The sequence below is a fragment of the Corvus brachyrhynchos genome, unplaced genomic scaffold (assembly GCF_000691975.1).
Source record: "Corvus brachyrhynchos isolate BGI_N302 unplaced genomic scaffold, ASM69197v1 scaffold83, whole genome shotgun sequence".
NCBI lineage: Eukaryota > Metazoa > Chordata > Aves > Passeriformes > Corvidae > Corvus > Corvus brachyrhynchos.
The window spans coordinates 7,428,733-7,443,561 of NW_008238464.1; the positions used below are offsets into that span (position 1 = coordinate 7,428,733).

The 14,829-nt window shown below is 37.7% G+C and overlaps 1 long non-coding RNA gene across 1 annotated transcript in view; it reads right to left on the reverse strand.

Moving 5' to 3' along the window:
• Positions 1-5,783, reverse strand: part of LOC108447344 — a 93,320-nt gene extending 87,537 nt beyond the window's left edge. Inside the window, exon 1 of the long non-coding RNA XR_001862871.1 lies at positions 5,705-5,783. This is a non-coding gene — a long non-coding RNA (uncharacterized LOC108447344). The remainder of the gene's footprint in view (positions 1-5,704) is intronic.
• Positions 5,784-14,829: the final 9,046 nt, after the last annotated feature.

The window sequence follows — 14,829 nt, forward strand, 5'->3', positions numbered from 1 at the left end:
AGAAATTGGGGAATATAGCAGCCAATGAGATGGGTAAAATATTGTGATATATAGCATGAGCACAACATGTGCCTTTGTACCTGATTTTCTTGGCAGAATACAGCATTCCAGCCTCACCATCCTGTTGCATGTAAACAAGTCACTATAATTTGCATTTGTTCATTCCGTGTGGTGCATACACAGCTCACACATGCTAGTTACACACAAGGGCAAGGCAAACAAAACTCTCCAAACCCTTGTGGCTTCACTGCTGTAGTAGGGATTGGGCAGAAGAGTTGACAGTGTTAGGCACCCTCCCATAAGAAACATCTAGTCATTCTTGGGAGGATTTAGAGCTGGCATGTTATACCCTCCCACTAGCCCCTAGTTACACAATCAAATCCCAGTCTCTGCCCATTCTGTCCATGGGGCTCCATGAAACATCAGGCAAAAGAGAAGATGAAGGGAAAGGACAGCAGATATGACCCAGGGGCTGGTCTCAGATGATTCTGCCTGCATTGCTCTCCTAAGGATTGAGCAAACACTAACCTAAAGATTCTATTCTAAAACTGAGGTCAACTACCTCTCATTTAGGTTAAGCCTATTTAAAAGTTGCATGGACTGGAGAACAAACAAACTGCGTCCAACGAACATGCTCTAACCAGTTTGGAGTCAAAATATGCAGCTGGCCACCACTGGAAAGAAACTGTAATGGGCCAGGCCTCCTCTGAGGGAGCTGTGTGTCAGTGAAAAATAGTGGGGAGGCCAAAGGATCACAGACAAAAAGTGAAAAGAGGGCCCCAAGGCACCAAAATGCAGTATTTGTAGCAATACCCTAAAAAACCCTCTTGTGAGAACAAGGACAAAAGTTCCTGTGTGTTTTTAGGAATGAGGGAAACCCAGAGACTTGGAATAGCAAGCAAAGGCCTTGCCTCTGGATACTTAGGGCCTCTTATATTTACTTAAACAAGACTTCTTCTTTGTGGCTACATCTGACCTTACCGATATCTGTTTGCTTGATAATTAATGTGGTGGCAATAGCCTGTGAAGGCATAATGTTGGTCAAGGATTTAAGTGCAAAGAGGAGAATCAATTCTTTTATTTTTCAATTCAGTGTACTTTTACTGACAACTTGCTCTTGTGTGTTGAAAAGTTCACTTTGCTTAGCACTTGGTGAACTTTCCCTCTAATTACTGCATGTCATTAAGGTAATACTACCTCTTTATCCTAAAGAGAAATCACTAATGACTATCCAAGCTTTGCTTGCTACTCATGTCACCAAGTCATTGCATAGCATAATCTTATGGTAATTTAATGCCTGAATCGGCTTGGATCTAAGCTTAGGCATTTTTTCTACTTAGTCAGGATTGGTCTGTAACTCATTTGTGCCATGTGGAAGGAGCACTACGATATCATACATACGAGTTTCTGTCTGAAAAACGAAAAGTAATCTGATCTTACTAAGTCTGATGGTCTGTAGGTTCATTGTCCACTAGATGTGTTTGAATTTGATGTTTGAACTATGCTACACAGTCCCCTGATCTCTTTGCTGCACACAATGGTAGACAGAGCAAGTTCAGCAGTACCAGGCAGGACAGATTGCGAGGAAGAGTCACCCACCAATGGTGATGATAAACAACCTTTTACAACAATTATCTAGTTAAAACACCACGAGCAATTAATGACATATGTCAGAGAACTTACTGAACTCATTTAAGACTAATTTACTGGCCATAAAAATATGGCATTATGTATTTATGGATCATTAGCTTTTATTCCAGAATGAAATATTGCTATCTGAAACACTCAAAAACTGTTGAAAAAACCCACTCATTAAAGCCATATGAAATTAAATAAAATAATGACAGGAGGAAAGGGAATGGAGGCACAGTTTCTAAATGTTTGGGTAGATGAAACTAACTTCTTGTGTCACTGAATGGATGAAGATTGCATTTTCAGACAAGATTGAAATCTACACTTAATTCAAAAAGTTGTAATATGCAATAAATCCTTCCTTTTTAAATAAAGAAACATTATATCATTGATCAAAATTCTTATCATGGTCTATTAATCACAGTCAGTTATTTTGAGACACTGTTACAGAGACTGTAACGATGTTAAAATTAATTAACTATTTCCTCCAAATTGGTAATACATAAATGAAAGTTTAGCAGCTGCTCCAACCTCATATGTATTATTTCAAATATGCCTTGAAGACAACACAAGGCTATTAGAAATTAATTGTAGCTAAATACAATTTCCACTTCACTGTTGCTCAATGAGACTAACTCAGAGTGGAGCTTCACGTGTTTGAAACAGGAGAATTGTAAATGTCACATCCTCTAAAATTCTACTGAGAGCTTTTAAAATAAGGTGAAATACTTGCATCATTCTGCACTGTTTCTATAGGAAGCTTAGTTTCCTGAAAAACAGACTTCTGGGTTCTGCAACAACAACAGCAGTATCTGCACAACATTTTATAGATTGTTCCAGACTGAGAATGTAAGGCTTGAAATACACACTTGAATGGTCAACCCCCTTATCATTCACACCAATTTTATTCTGCAACTTCTGTAGCATTCTGTAAGCTACCTCTCAATACAGCACAAGGAAAGAATTTGGCATTAACTAGATTGGGAAGAAACTATTCAAGTCTGATTTATAAAGTAAGAAGAAGGGAATTTTGGCAAGCCTGGTATTTAACATGTCTAATAGTTCCTACTATGAAGTTTTATCTCCTTTTCCGCAGAAGTTCAGGTGTCCCTGTGATTTGCAGAAAAATTTTGATTTTTGACAGGAGAAGAACCAATTCACAGGATAAGCTAGGGACAATATTTAAATTTCAGTTGCATAGTTTCCAAATCAGAGTCCAAATTGCAGTGTGGAGGGAGTTTGGAAAGTCAGCCTCACCTGCAGGAAGTCAAGACAAACCATCCTGGACAATCTGTCTGTCAAGAGCTCAATAACTTTTAGAGTAGAGACAGGTTCTTTTGTAAAATTAAAAGCCTCATGGCAGATAGTGCCACAGTCTGAGAGGCTTCTGTCTCTCCTCAGCGACCCTGTAGGTAAGTGCCCTTAGTACCCAGAGCAAAGTGGAATGGAGGGAAAGGGGGAAGGAGAAAGGGTGCAGTGTTCGTGCAGCCACTGGGTAGGAAAGAACACAAAGGTCACTGTCGCAGAAGAAAAGCAACACACAGCAATAAAATGACCCAGTGTAACTCTGTACCTTTAAAATGTGTGCAATCACTTAAGGAGAGTTCACAGGGTTGTATTTCCACCATATTCTTTGAGCATCTGGATAAAGGACCTTATTTCACAACAGAGAAGTAAGTCTCCATTGCACGCATAACTGATGCTTCTAGGACAGTGTGTGTTTGTCAAGAAATCAGATTTGGCAGTGACTCCCTTCCTTTCACAGTACATCCCATCCGCAGGTTATGCAAGGCTGCAAAACCTTCAAAGCAAGCCAGACTGGGAAGGTTTTATGATATCAGCTCTGGATCTGCAAACATGATGGTAAATTTGATAAAGAGATGATCAAAAGAAACATGTTTTATGGTTTCCTCAATATTTATTTTACCAATTCAGCACAAACTTCAGCAAAACCTTTTTCTCAGTCTTAATATTGTCTATGCTACTGCACCATTTATCAGGACTAAATACAGCATTTATTAGGACACAATCCTGTTATTATTTGGGCTCTTGTTAGAGAATAAAAAAGATTAAAGAAGGACACAGATTAATTTTTTTTTAAATTAATACAGAGTATTTTCTGGCTATCATCTGGTTTTCAAAACACTGTGCTTGCAGCTTTAACAGGGCTTTATTTTTATCCCTTTTAATCCAAAAACTTTCCTCAGGGCTCACATGCTAATCATTCTCAAACCATTTTACAATCTGTAAAATTGTTTTGACTTCATTCTAGGAATTCTCTATCACTTAAAAATGCCTTCAGAATATTTCAAACTTAAAATCATAGAAAGTCTTGAGTTGGAAGGGATATTAAAAATGGGACCTATTCAATGATTACATGCCTTGTCAGAGTGCAACTGTAATTTGCAATACAGTATTACTTGAGTTTGGTTGTCTAAATACAGAAATCAATACTGTTTGTTGTATTTTCAAACTTCAATTTTTATTAGATTCTCCACAAAATTATGCTTTGGAAGAGTGGAAAACGTTTTCACATAGAACAGGGAAGGACCATTTATGTAAGGCTTTGACCAAAATTCTACTCCTACATCTGACTACAAAATCCTATAGTAAACTGCTCAGACTGGACAGATATGAAATAGAAATAACTATCAAGGGATCATAGAATCATGGAGTGGCTTGGGTTAGTAGGGGACCTTGAAGCTAATCCAGTTCCAGCCCTCTGCTGTGGGAGATAAAATTTACTGTATGAAACAATTATTTTATTTGACTAAAAAGTTAAAAATCTCTCCCCTGTAACTCTCCTTTTAGATATAGTGTGTGAGGAAAAAGACTCCAGTAGTATCCTTTTTTTTTGGCCAGACCTGATCCTCTCTCTGTGAAACTGTAAGATTGTGTGGGTATAATTCTGTGATAGTGAAATTAGCTGAGTGTGAGAGGGTTAAAAAAAGACAAGGAAAAAAATGGTGCATGGGAGATGGAGATGTAACAATTTTTCTTTGAGAAATTTAGAACAGCTGCCATCACCTCTTTAGGTTGTTATTCTGAGACCACATGTTCAATCTCCTTACTAGTTCACTGTGAGGATGGAAGAAAAACATTCCCAGGTTGTTATTAATGTAGTCTGAGATATAATTCTTCTTGTGTGTGGCAGAATGTATGGCTTCTCATCCCTCTGTAGCATTTGTTGTAATTCTGTGAGACCTTTAGTAGGTGGTGAAATAGGGATTAATATACTATGTCTGCACAAGTGTGTGTGAATCCATGGTTTACACTTCTGATTTGGGTTATAAAAAGCTAGACAAATAAGAACCACAGAAAATCATATTAAAAATTATCTTCTTATTTGTTCTTCTTGTCCATCTTTTTTTTTTCTTTCTCTTTTTATATGCAAAATGAAGTTTATTATAGGAAATTGAGGTTATTCCCTGTTTGTGAAATAATAATTTTCCTCTTTGCTGAAGAAATGGATTCTGGGGGTCATTTTGGTATTATTTCATTAACTTGAAGGCCAAAGACCTTCTAGTATATTAGCATAGGGTGTAATTATTACTAAATTAAAAGTAAGTACCCTTGAGATATTGTGGGCCAAATCCTCAGCTGGTTTAACTCAGCATTACTCTGCTGAAGCAATAGCAAGGTGATGTGCATATTCACTGAGAAACAATTCAGCATTGATTATAAAGAGCCCTAGGAATGATTAGCTTAGTTATTGAGAAATAACTTCCAAGTGGTTAACTCCATCTACTTTGAATTATTTTAAATAATTTGGTGCACATAAATTAAGGAGTTTAATTTACCTATACAGCAGTAATGGAGACAAGGAGGCTTCTTCAGAGGGTAACTGAGAATGGTTATCCATTTATAATAAATGGTTATCCATTTATACCAGGGCTGAAATTAGTTGATTATGTTCTCTGTCAGAAGATAATAATGTGATTGCATTCCCAAACAGATGTATGACTTAGCACTTGCTCACTGATGCCAGAGAGCGAAGCCAGAAACAATTGCTATGGGCTGATGTCACACACCATATAATTGTAGCTAAAAATTATGCTGGAGCTTATCTTACCAGTCATTTGTCCCAGGGCTGTGAGAGGGGCTCTGAAAGTTACCATCAGCACAGAGTTCAATGTGCTGCTTCCACATTTTTTCCTGGTAAAACATGAAGACATAGTGAAATACTATTAATCAGAAGTATGATGATGGAAATACCCCTCAGTGAGTCACTTTTTTTGTCTTTCTTCACAGGGAGACAACAAACACACCTGCTTGCAGATGCTAATGTGTTTTTTCCCCTAACAGCTCTTCATCCTTGCACCAAATAAAGTTCTGTAATGTTCTGAGCAATGATTTCTAGAGCTTCTCTGCAAGACTTTCCTGCTAATATCTCTGCTAAAGCCATTCTGCTGTAAAGTTATCAAATTCTTGTTGTTCTTCCCTCGGTGGACATCAAGAACTGATTCCCATGCTCTCTATACATGCCTGCTACAGCGCAGCTCAAGGCCTCTCAACAGTGTAGGCAATCCTGAAAGTTGACAGCTTTCAAGGAGAAAGGCTAAATTCAGACTATGCTTGCAAGATATAGAAAATGGACATTGCTGCTCCTGTCCCAATCCTAGATTGCGACTCTTGCTTCTGGGATCTCCTCTTCCTCCCCAAAACAACTGTAAGTCTACTCATCCCAACCCTTTTCTTGGCAGCAGCAGCAGTAGCTGGCAGCCTGGCTTTCTAGGACACTGTCACAGCACTGGGAGTAGCCAATAGCCATTTAGCTGCCTCCAGCCTCCTCTGTTTACCCATCACAGAACTGTCTCTGCTTTCACATGTTAAAGGATTGCTGTGTTTCTTCCTTAACTTGGTCTTTCATTCCTGTGTCTTTGTCTGCTGGCTTCCCCTTAAATTGTTTTTGGTGTGAAATGTGTTGAGCAAATGGGGCATCAAGGTGCAATGGAAGCCTGACTGACTGCAAGTGGATCAGAATCAGTGTGTTGTTTCTTCTCTGTGTCATTCCTCTGAGTTTCATCCAGAATTAGATTTACTTTATTTTTTTTTCTCCAGGAGTGTCACAACTTCTACTCATATTCACTCAGCAAGCTGCCGCAACAGCGGGTCCCTTTCTGATGGATTGCTGCCTCTTCAGGTTTTCATTTTATAATTGTGTATCTGTTGTCTTTTTCTTTTTGGTGCTCTGCATTTGTCTTTATTGAATTTCAAGTTTCATGTCCAACGTGTCAAGATCAATTAGTTTTCTGATGCGGTCTTCCCTTATGTGCTTAACGTTATGTCATCACCTTAAGTGTATTCTCTACTCTGTCCCCCAAGTAATTCATGAACACATTGAATCAAACTGGATCTAGGACAATTCAGTGCAGAATCTTGCTTGAATTATACCTACACTGATAATGTATTTGGGGCATTTGTGGTTTAAGTACACTTTCAGCTCTTTTACGAGGATTTTATTTAGGCTGTATTTCTGCAATTTGTTTAAGGCAAGATGACACAAAACAAACTCAAAAAAACATATCAAAGTATAGGTATCACCCATATGCAGTATAGATATTACTGTGTCTTTTTCAATTGCCAGAGCAGCTGTCTTTCTGAAAGGGGTGAGTAGATTGATTTGATGTGATTTACTCCTGACAAATCTTTGTCAGCAGTTTTAATCACTTTAATATCCTAAAGATGTTTATACATTGAGTATTTAATTCTTTGTCTAATGTTGCTTCTGACACTCAATGGCTATGGTCTCCTATTCCCCCTTTTTAATGATAATACTATGCTGACTTCTCTGCAGTCTTTTGAATTCTTTCCTTCTCCTCCTGAAATTGTCAAAGATAGTTCTAATGCCTTGAGGGTTGCTTTGGGTGATTCTTTAAGTTCTCAGTGGTGAATTTCATCAGGAACTAACAAATACATTTGAAATACCTAATTGGTACTGAACCTATCCCTTCTCTGTTCTGGCCTTCATATTGTTCTTTTTTAAATGAATTGCAGAAACATTTGCTCTCAGTGAATCTTCTTCATGAAGACTGAAGCAAAATAGGAAGATTCAGCTTTCTTTATGCCTGTTATTTGCTGCCCTCCCCCATTAAATGGTGAACCTATACTTTCTTTTATCTCCCTCTGATTTCAAATGTGTGTCCTTACTGGTATTAATTAATTTTGCACTTTAACATTTCTAATTTTATCCTCCATGCTTACATCGCCTCATTATATGCATCCTATGGATGTAGATGAAGGTGCTTAATTTATTTTACCAGAATGTTTGAAAGAAGTCACCCCAAGACAGCACCTTACTCTTCATTACCCTCCCACTGGTAGAGGTTACTGCCTCCATAGCTGACATGTTCCTAATTTTTCATGATGGTACACTGGGTGGGTTAGTGTAAATCATTTCTACAGTGAAACACAAAAGCTGCTCTGCAATACCCATAGTCATATCTTGCTTTTCCTATTTGTCTTTTGGTTTTCAAAGAACTCTGTATTTTCATCTCGCTCTTTTTCCTGCTTCCTTCCACGCTGGCAGTTCTGCTCTTGTGTTTTTCATGTAACATTTTTCAATAGCTTCCAGATCTTTGACAGTTCTGTTCTCAGAGCTGCTTATCCAGCAATACTTACTTCAAGAAAGTTCCCTAAGTTTACAAAATACATTTATTTTGAAAAGCATGATTCGTTATATAAAAATTAAATATAGATATTTACGAACCCTGGAGTGAACAAAATAAATATATTTTTAAAAGAAGGCTAAAATATTTCTCCCAGAGGCCTGTAAGGCATACACCTTTTATGTGAATCAGAAGTTTGATGGCATTTTTTTGCAATTAAAAAACTTTTCAGACACTTGACTCAGACTACTTTTGGTTCACATGCATGATTGTAAATGAACAGACATATAAAGTAGTAAAAATTGTCTTAGAACTAATGCATTTCATTCTCATATTAGTCTCTGCTTGTCCTCTATAAGCCCTGATTTGCATAGCAAACCTGAGTGGCAATGAAAGGTTTAAAGTAAGAAAGTGAGCTTTGTTGTTGTAGAGCTCTCAAACTTGAGTGTGAAGCATGGGTGGTCTCATTTGCTATTCTCAGCCTTTTCCTTGTCTTGTGAAGCAGTTGTCAGAGAACTTTTCAGTCTTGCCATGACATGGTTAGTACAGCTACAGTCCCAAAGCAAAGAATATTTGATCAGATGCTGTTGCTAACAATGTAGAAGGAATTGGTATATTGGAGGAACCAATCAATTATACATCTAAAAGAAACTAATATGCTTCAGAGGAAGCATTGCCTTTAATCTGCTACATCCTTGTAGTGTTATTGAATAACTTTGGACTTACTGGTTCAGAGGAAAGCACTGTTCTGTGCTTAAAATTATCGGCCATCATCCTATTGATATATAGATAAGAATTCTACTGTAAGTGCTTTAACTCTTAACTTTTTCTTGGCTGGGGAAAGGAAATTCTTTTACCTACAAGCCAGAGTGACATGGTGAGACTAATTAGAATTCAATATACTTGAAAATACTGCTGCAAATGTGTAGCCATACTGAAAGTTTAAGGGAAAAATAAGCTCAGAATGAAGGCTAAAGAATTAAAAAGGGAAAATGTTTATTTGTTCTTTTCCAAGATTTTTTTCAGTTCATCTAGGGGAAAATGGTTTTAGCTGTAATGCCTATGACATCAGTACTAGAGATTTCTTCTAGGAAAATACACTGAACTAGGTTTTTCTACACTGCCATTCATTAAAGAGGTCAGTTTTGAGGTGGCAAGTAGTCAATTAATTCCATTTGCAAAGGAGTAAGCAGGATCTCAGCCTCTTAAAGAGAAGGAACATGAATGAGAGATTTTCAATCAGCTAAACCTGATGAATTTCTTCTGAGGATACTTAAAGAACTGACAGATGAATCATATGGCTGTTCAGTTATTTTTGAGAACTTTGGAGGGTGAATGAATTGCCAGGAAATTGTCCCTGGACAGCTATGGTTTCTATCTTTAAAAGAAATGGTATTTGAGAAATTACAGACCATCTGAGTATCTTCAATTTCTAAAAGAAATGAGCAATCAAATGAATTATTTCTAAGCACCTGAGAAATAAGGAGATGAGGAATGGTCCCCATTGATTTTGCCAAGAACAAATAACATGAAAGAAATATAATTTATTTCTCAAAGTGGGTAACAGACCTTGCTGACTGAGAAGAACAACAGATGTTATCTTTCCAGATCTTAGTAAAACTCACACTGTCTCACATGATATTTACATAAGCAAGCAAAGGAAAAAAAACTAATGACAAAGAAATTAATGGACATGTATAAAATGAGTTTGAAAACTGTACTGAGACAATAGTTAGTGATGGTTCACTGTCAAAATGGAAGACTAAATTATATGGACTTTCACAGAAGTCTGTCCTTGTTGTTGTAGTATCTGACACTGTTGTTAATAACCTGGATGGTGGAAGAGAGGAATGTCCATTTTAACACTTCAAGGCATGTAAATCCTTTTGTTGAACCTGTGCCAGAGAGACAGATATGAATAACTTTGTTTTTTCTGCCTTCTTGCTGCAGCCAAGTAGTTAGAAATACAATTGTGCTAGCTTGCTCACTTAAGAGAGTTCCCCCTCTAAAAAATACACCCTGCCTTGTTCTAGAAGGGATTGGGCAACCCCAGGCTGAGCTCCCAGAGTAAAGCGCAGAGTCACTTTTCATCCAGCAATGGTTGCCTCCCCACTCCTCTACAATGAAACTCCCCACACTCAATAAGCATGGCTGCATATTCACCAAATTAATGTAAATGTTGCTGTTTGTGTGCAGAGTGTGTGGGGAGAGCAGGAGCAAGCACACTGTTCAATGGCTGAGCTCATGTCAGTCATAAAAAATGAGTAGGCTGCAGGACAGATAAGCATTTTCAGATGTGACATTGCAGCCAATTTGATCAGTTGTCTGACTGCCAAACACATCATTAATTTAGACATAATGGCAGTGAAACAATCAGCAAGTAAAGGGGGATGGGTCTGAAAGGCAAAAGCCAATAGGTTTCATAAAAAAAATAAATCTAAAGCAAAAAAGGATTTTTTTTGGCTTTGTTTGCTCTCATTTGCTGGTATGTTGAACTCTACTAATTGATTCCATTAATAGGAGACCTGTCTTTGTGAGGAGACTGGAGTTTTAAGGACAAATACTTTTACAGGCTGCGTGTATTATAAAATTGATGTATTTGGCCTCTTAGGCAAGATGCAAAACAACATCCTTGAAGTTCCATTAGTGGAACACAGTGTTTACATGTACATGATCCCCATAAGGACTTCCTTACCAGCATACTTTAAAAAATAACCAAACATTGAGAAAACAGCAAGCAGCGTTCCTAAGGGAAGGATATCTACCATATTCTCTCAATAGGAAGATCTGCCACACTTTCCATTAGATAGTGGAAATTTCTTAATCCTGGAGAGCTCCATGCCTAGGGTCTGCTTGCCCTGTTCTTCAGCAGCGCTTTTAACTGCCTTTACCATGCAGTCAGGCATGAACTGCTCTGTTTTGCAAAGCCAGTCAGTGTAAGTTTTTTTAAAGGGAACTTCTTAGGAGAGAAATGAAAATTTGGATTTTAAATTACAAAAGGCAAATTTTCTGAGGGAGCATGTCTCCTTTTGTTATGTTCAAGATGCTACTTTCACACAGGAAGGTGTTTGCCATATGATAATGTTGATATTCTGCATCTGAGTCACCAGAAGTCAATGGAATAAGTGGAATTTTTCTTGTGGATTAATAATATCCACAGATAAGGAAAACCACTGGGTTCACACACTCAAGGCTCATGAACAACATGTGTTAGACAGACTATAAGATTCTGGACAAATGCTAAAAAGCAGTGTGGTTGAGTTCAGTAAACACTACTGGAATGTCCTCCAATGTATTGCCAGTGAGATGGTCCATGCTCAAATCTATTTATCTTGCAGCAGAAAGAAGTGATCTCGTGTTCCTTCCAGTCCACTGTCAGGACACTCTCCTGCTTAAGACTATATTGCATTCAATTCTCTACATTCTTGAATCAGCTTTCCTTCTTTCAATCACATGGGGAACAATAATACTGACAATTATAAACAAAAGCACAGGTCATCAGGAAATGACCTTCTTTTTTTACAAGCCATGTGGAATGTGTAAGAACGCTGGTAATGCTTGGCCAAGTTTATGCTCTTTCTAGCAGAAGAAAACACTACGTGCCAAAACACAGAATAGTACCAAGAATAAATTAAAACTGATGTAATTAATAGGAGGACAGTTAGACCCAGTGTCCTAGTTTCAGCTGACATAGAGTTAATTTTCTTCTTAGTAGTTGGTACAGTGTTGGGTTTTGGATTTAGTACGAGAATATTGATAACATGCTGGTATTCTGCTAAGTAGTGTTTACCCTAATTCAAGGACTGTTCATTTTCCCAAGCTCTGCCAGTGAAGAGCTGCACAGAAAGCCATGAGGGATCTTGGCCAGGAAAGCCAACCTGATCTGGCCAAAAGGGCATTTTATAGTATAGAATGTCATGCTTGGTATATAAACTGTGGGGGGATTGGCTCAAATCAATCATTGCTCAGGGAAGGCTGGGCATCTGTTGGTGGGTGATCAACAAATGTCTTGTGCACCACTTGTCTGTCTTTGGTTTTATGCCTCTCTCTCTTTTTATCATCATCGTCATCATCATCAAAAAACCTGTTCTTATCTCAAACTATCGGTTCTACCTTTTTTCCCCACTTGGTGGGGAGAGGGGGAGTGATTGCATGGTACTTAGCTGCCAGCTGGCATTAAACCATGACATCCAGGTAGAGAAACCTGAGAATAGTGTGCTTCTGGAAACCATTTGAGTACATGAGACACTACAAAATATTCCAGTGATTGTATAATTTTATTTAATTGTGACAGACCCCCTCATCAGGGTCTGCCACACCAGCAAAAAACAGGGGATATCCTGCTTCCAGTTCGTTATAACTTCTTGTTCTTATCTGGTTTCAAGGGATCTCAGGCTGGATTTTGTTATATAAAAATTGACATTAATCATATCTTACTTATGGACAATCTCAGATTTTTTTCAAAGTCAAAAAAAAGACCTTCTCATTCTTTGAAGACTCTCCCTGTGCATCTGTATGCAATCTAGTTGGGTAAGCAGTATGCCACTGTGTCCAAAATGTAAGTACTGATGGCCTAGCACTGATGGAAAGTATTAACTAAATAATGTATCCTGCCACTTCAGAATTTGTCCCTATGAAGGACTGCAATGGTTGAAAAGAATGTCTGCTTGTTAGGAGAAAAAAAGGAAATCCCATCAACTCCTGAAGTTCATGCTCTGTGAAAAAATTGTGGTTTTGGAAATTACTATCTATAACCTATCAGTGATACATTTGAATGCTCGTAGTATGGATTAGCAAAGAAGAACTTGCAACTGGACAACGTTCATACAGGCAGAATGCAGTGGCTGTATTCCTCTTACTTGGCTTTAGGTCCACAGTGGAAAAGGCTGTGTGTGAATCGATGGAGGAAATGTGGCTCCTCCAGAACTTTCTTTCCAGATACAAATACCCCAATTTTTTATGAGCTTTTGTGACAAAAAACTCTCTTCTAAAAAAAAGACCCCAAACTTGTATTAAAGGTCATGTCTTATGATCAGTGGATTCTGCTATTCCACAAGTAACAATAATAAGGAAAGGATTATATGCATAAAAATTAAGGTATAAATGTCTGCTGCCAACAGAATGTTCTCAAAACTGCTCACAAGGTGGCCTGTCAGAGAGCAAGACAGTACTTTTAAATATGACTATGATTTTTATTCCAAGTTGAATTAATTTTATATGGGTTTTTTCACTACTGTTGCTGTTACTTAAGTGCACAATCTGACCACTGGAAAAAAAATCTCATTATTTAATAACATAAAGCTGAAAATACGTGGAGTGGCTTCTGACAATTGCCTTCTATAATTTTAGGCATTTATTTTGTTTTGAAAGATAGCACTTCTGGGTAGAAAGAAAACCTTTTAAAACATGGATGCTGCAGTGCTATTTTCATGAATCTACAGGCATCCAGACTGAATCAATAGTTCTAAGAGGAATGCAAACTTTACCATTCATCTTAATGGACTGTTTACTTCGAAGACCATTTATAACCTTGTAAACATTTTTATTATTTATTGATTTACTTGCTTACTAGAATGAAAGTTCAACCTTTTTGCTGTAACAAATCGAGTTTTTTGAGTGTAGCTTTTAGGCTGTGCTGCCTCCTCTATCTGGTCCCCACCCTGGTAATTTCACCCCAGAAAAATGGGCTGATTTTCCCCTCAAAACCACACTTCTAAAAGCAAAGATCTTAATCATTAGGTAGGAGATCTGTTATCCCTAGAAGCCAATGCCCATGAGAAGTTCAGGGAAAGGAGGGAATAACCAGCTGTCTTGGCAAATACAGTTGCTAAAGCTGACAACTGAGAAATCAAAAGCTAGCAGCTGGTTTCCACCAGGATTAGAACAAGACCTGGTGGTGTTTGTTTTGCTCCCAATGGTAATTCATAGACTGCTTCATGATGCTGTCCATTGATGCAAGGAACTAAGGATTCCCTAACAGAAGATTTAAACTATCAGCAGAGAGTAGACAGAAGCAGCATCAGTGATAAAAACATAAGAATCTTATTCCTGAACATAAGTGCAAATTTTGGTGGAGGGAAGGTAGGTAAAACAAACCAAACTATCATCATCTTTCATTGTTGAATGTTCTCGTAGGATGCTTGAGTTTTTCCAATTGGAGAGTGAATTTCTTTTTTTATATAATACAAATCTTCACCAATGTTTATTTATGTAACACAGTCATGTAACACATGGGTATGCATCTGTATCAATTTGTTTCACAGTCTTGCTCTGTAATTAATTTCATTTCAATAGTGGAAATTTCACTAAAATGAGAAATATAAAGTGATGTCACAGCTCCTGAAAGTATTCTAGCATCTTAAACTGGTAAAACATACTTTCTGCTGAAAAAAATAGGATATTAGTTTTACATACACTTCCAGCCAAAGGAAACAGTTCACACTGTGGGCACACAACCGTTATGTCCAGTTCACTGATGAAGCAGCCATAGGCTCTTCATTTATTGAAGAAGATGGAGAGGTGAAATACTTGAACTGACAGAGAAACTCTGCTGCCAGAGTTAGAAAGGTATCATTAGAAAGATGGCCCA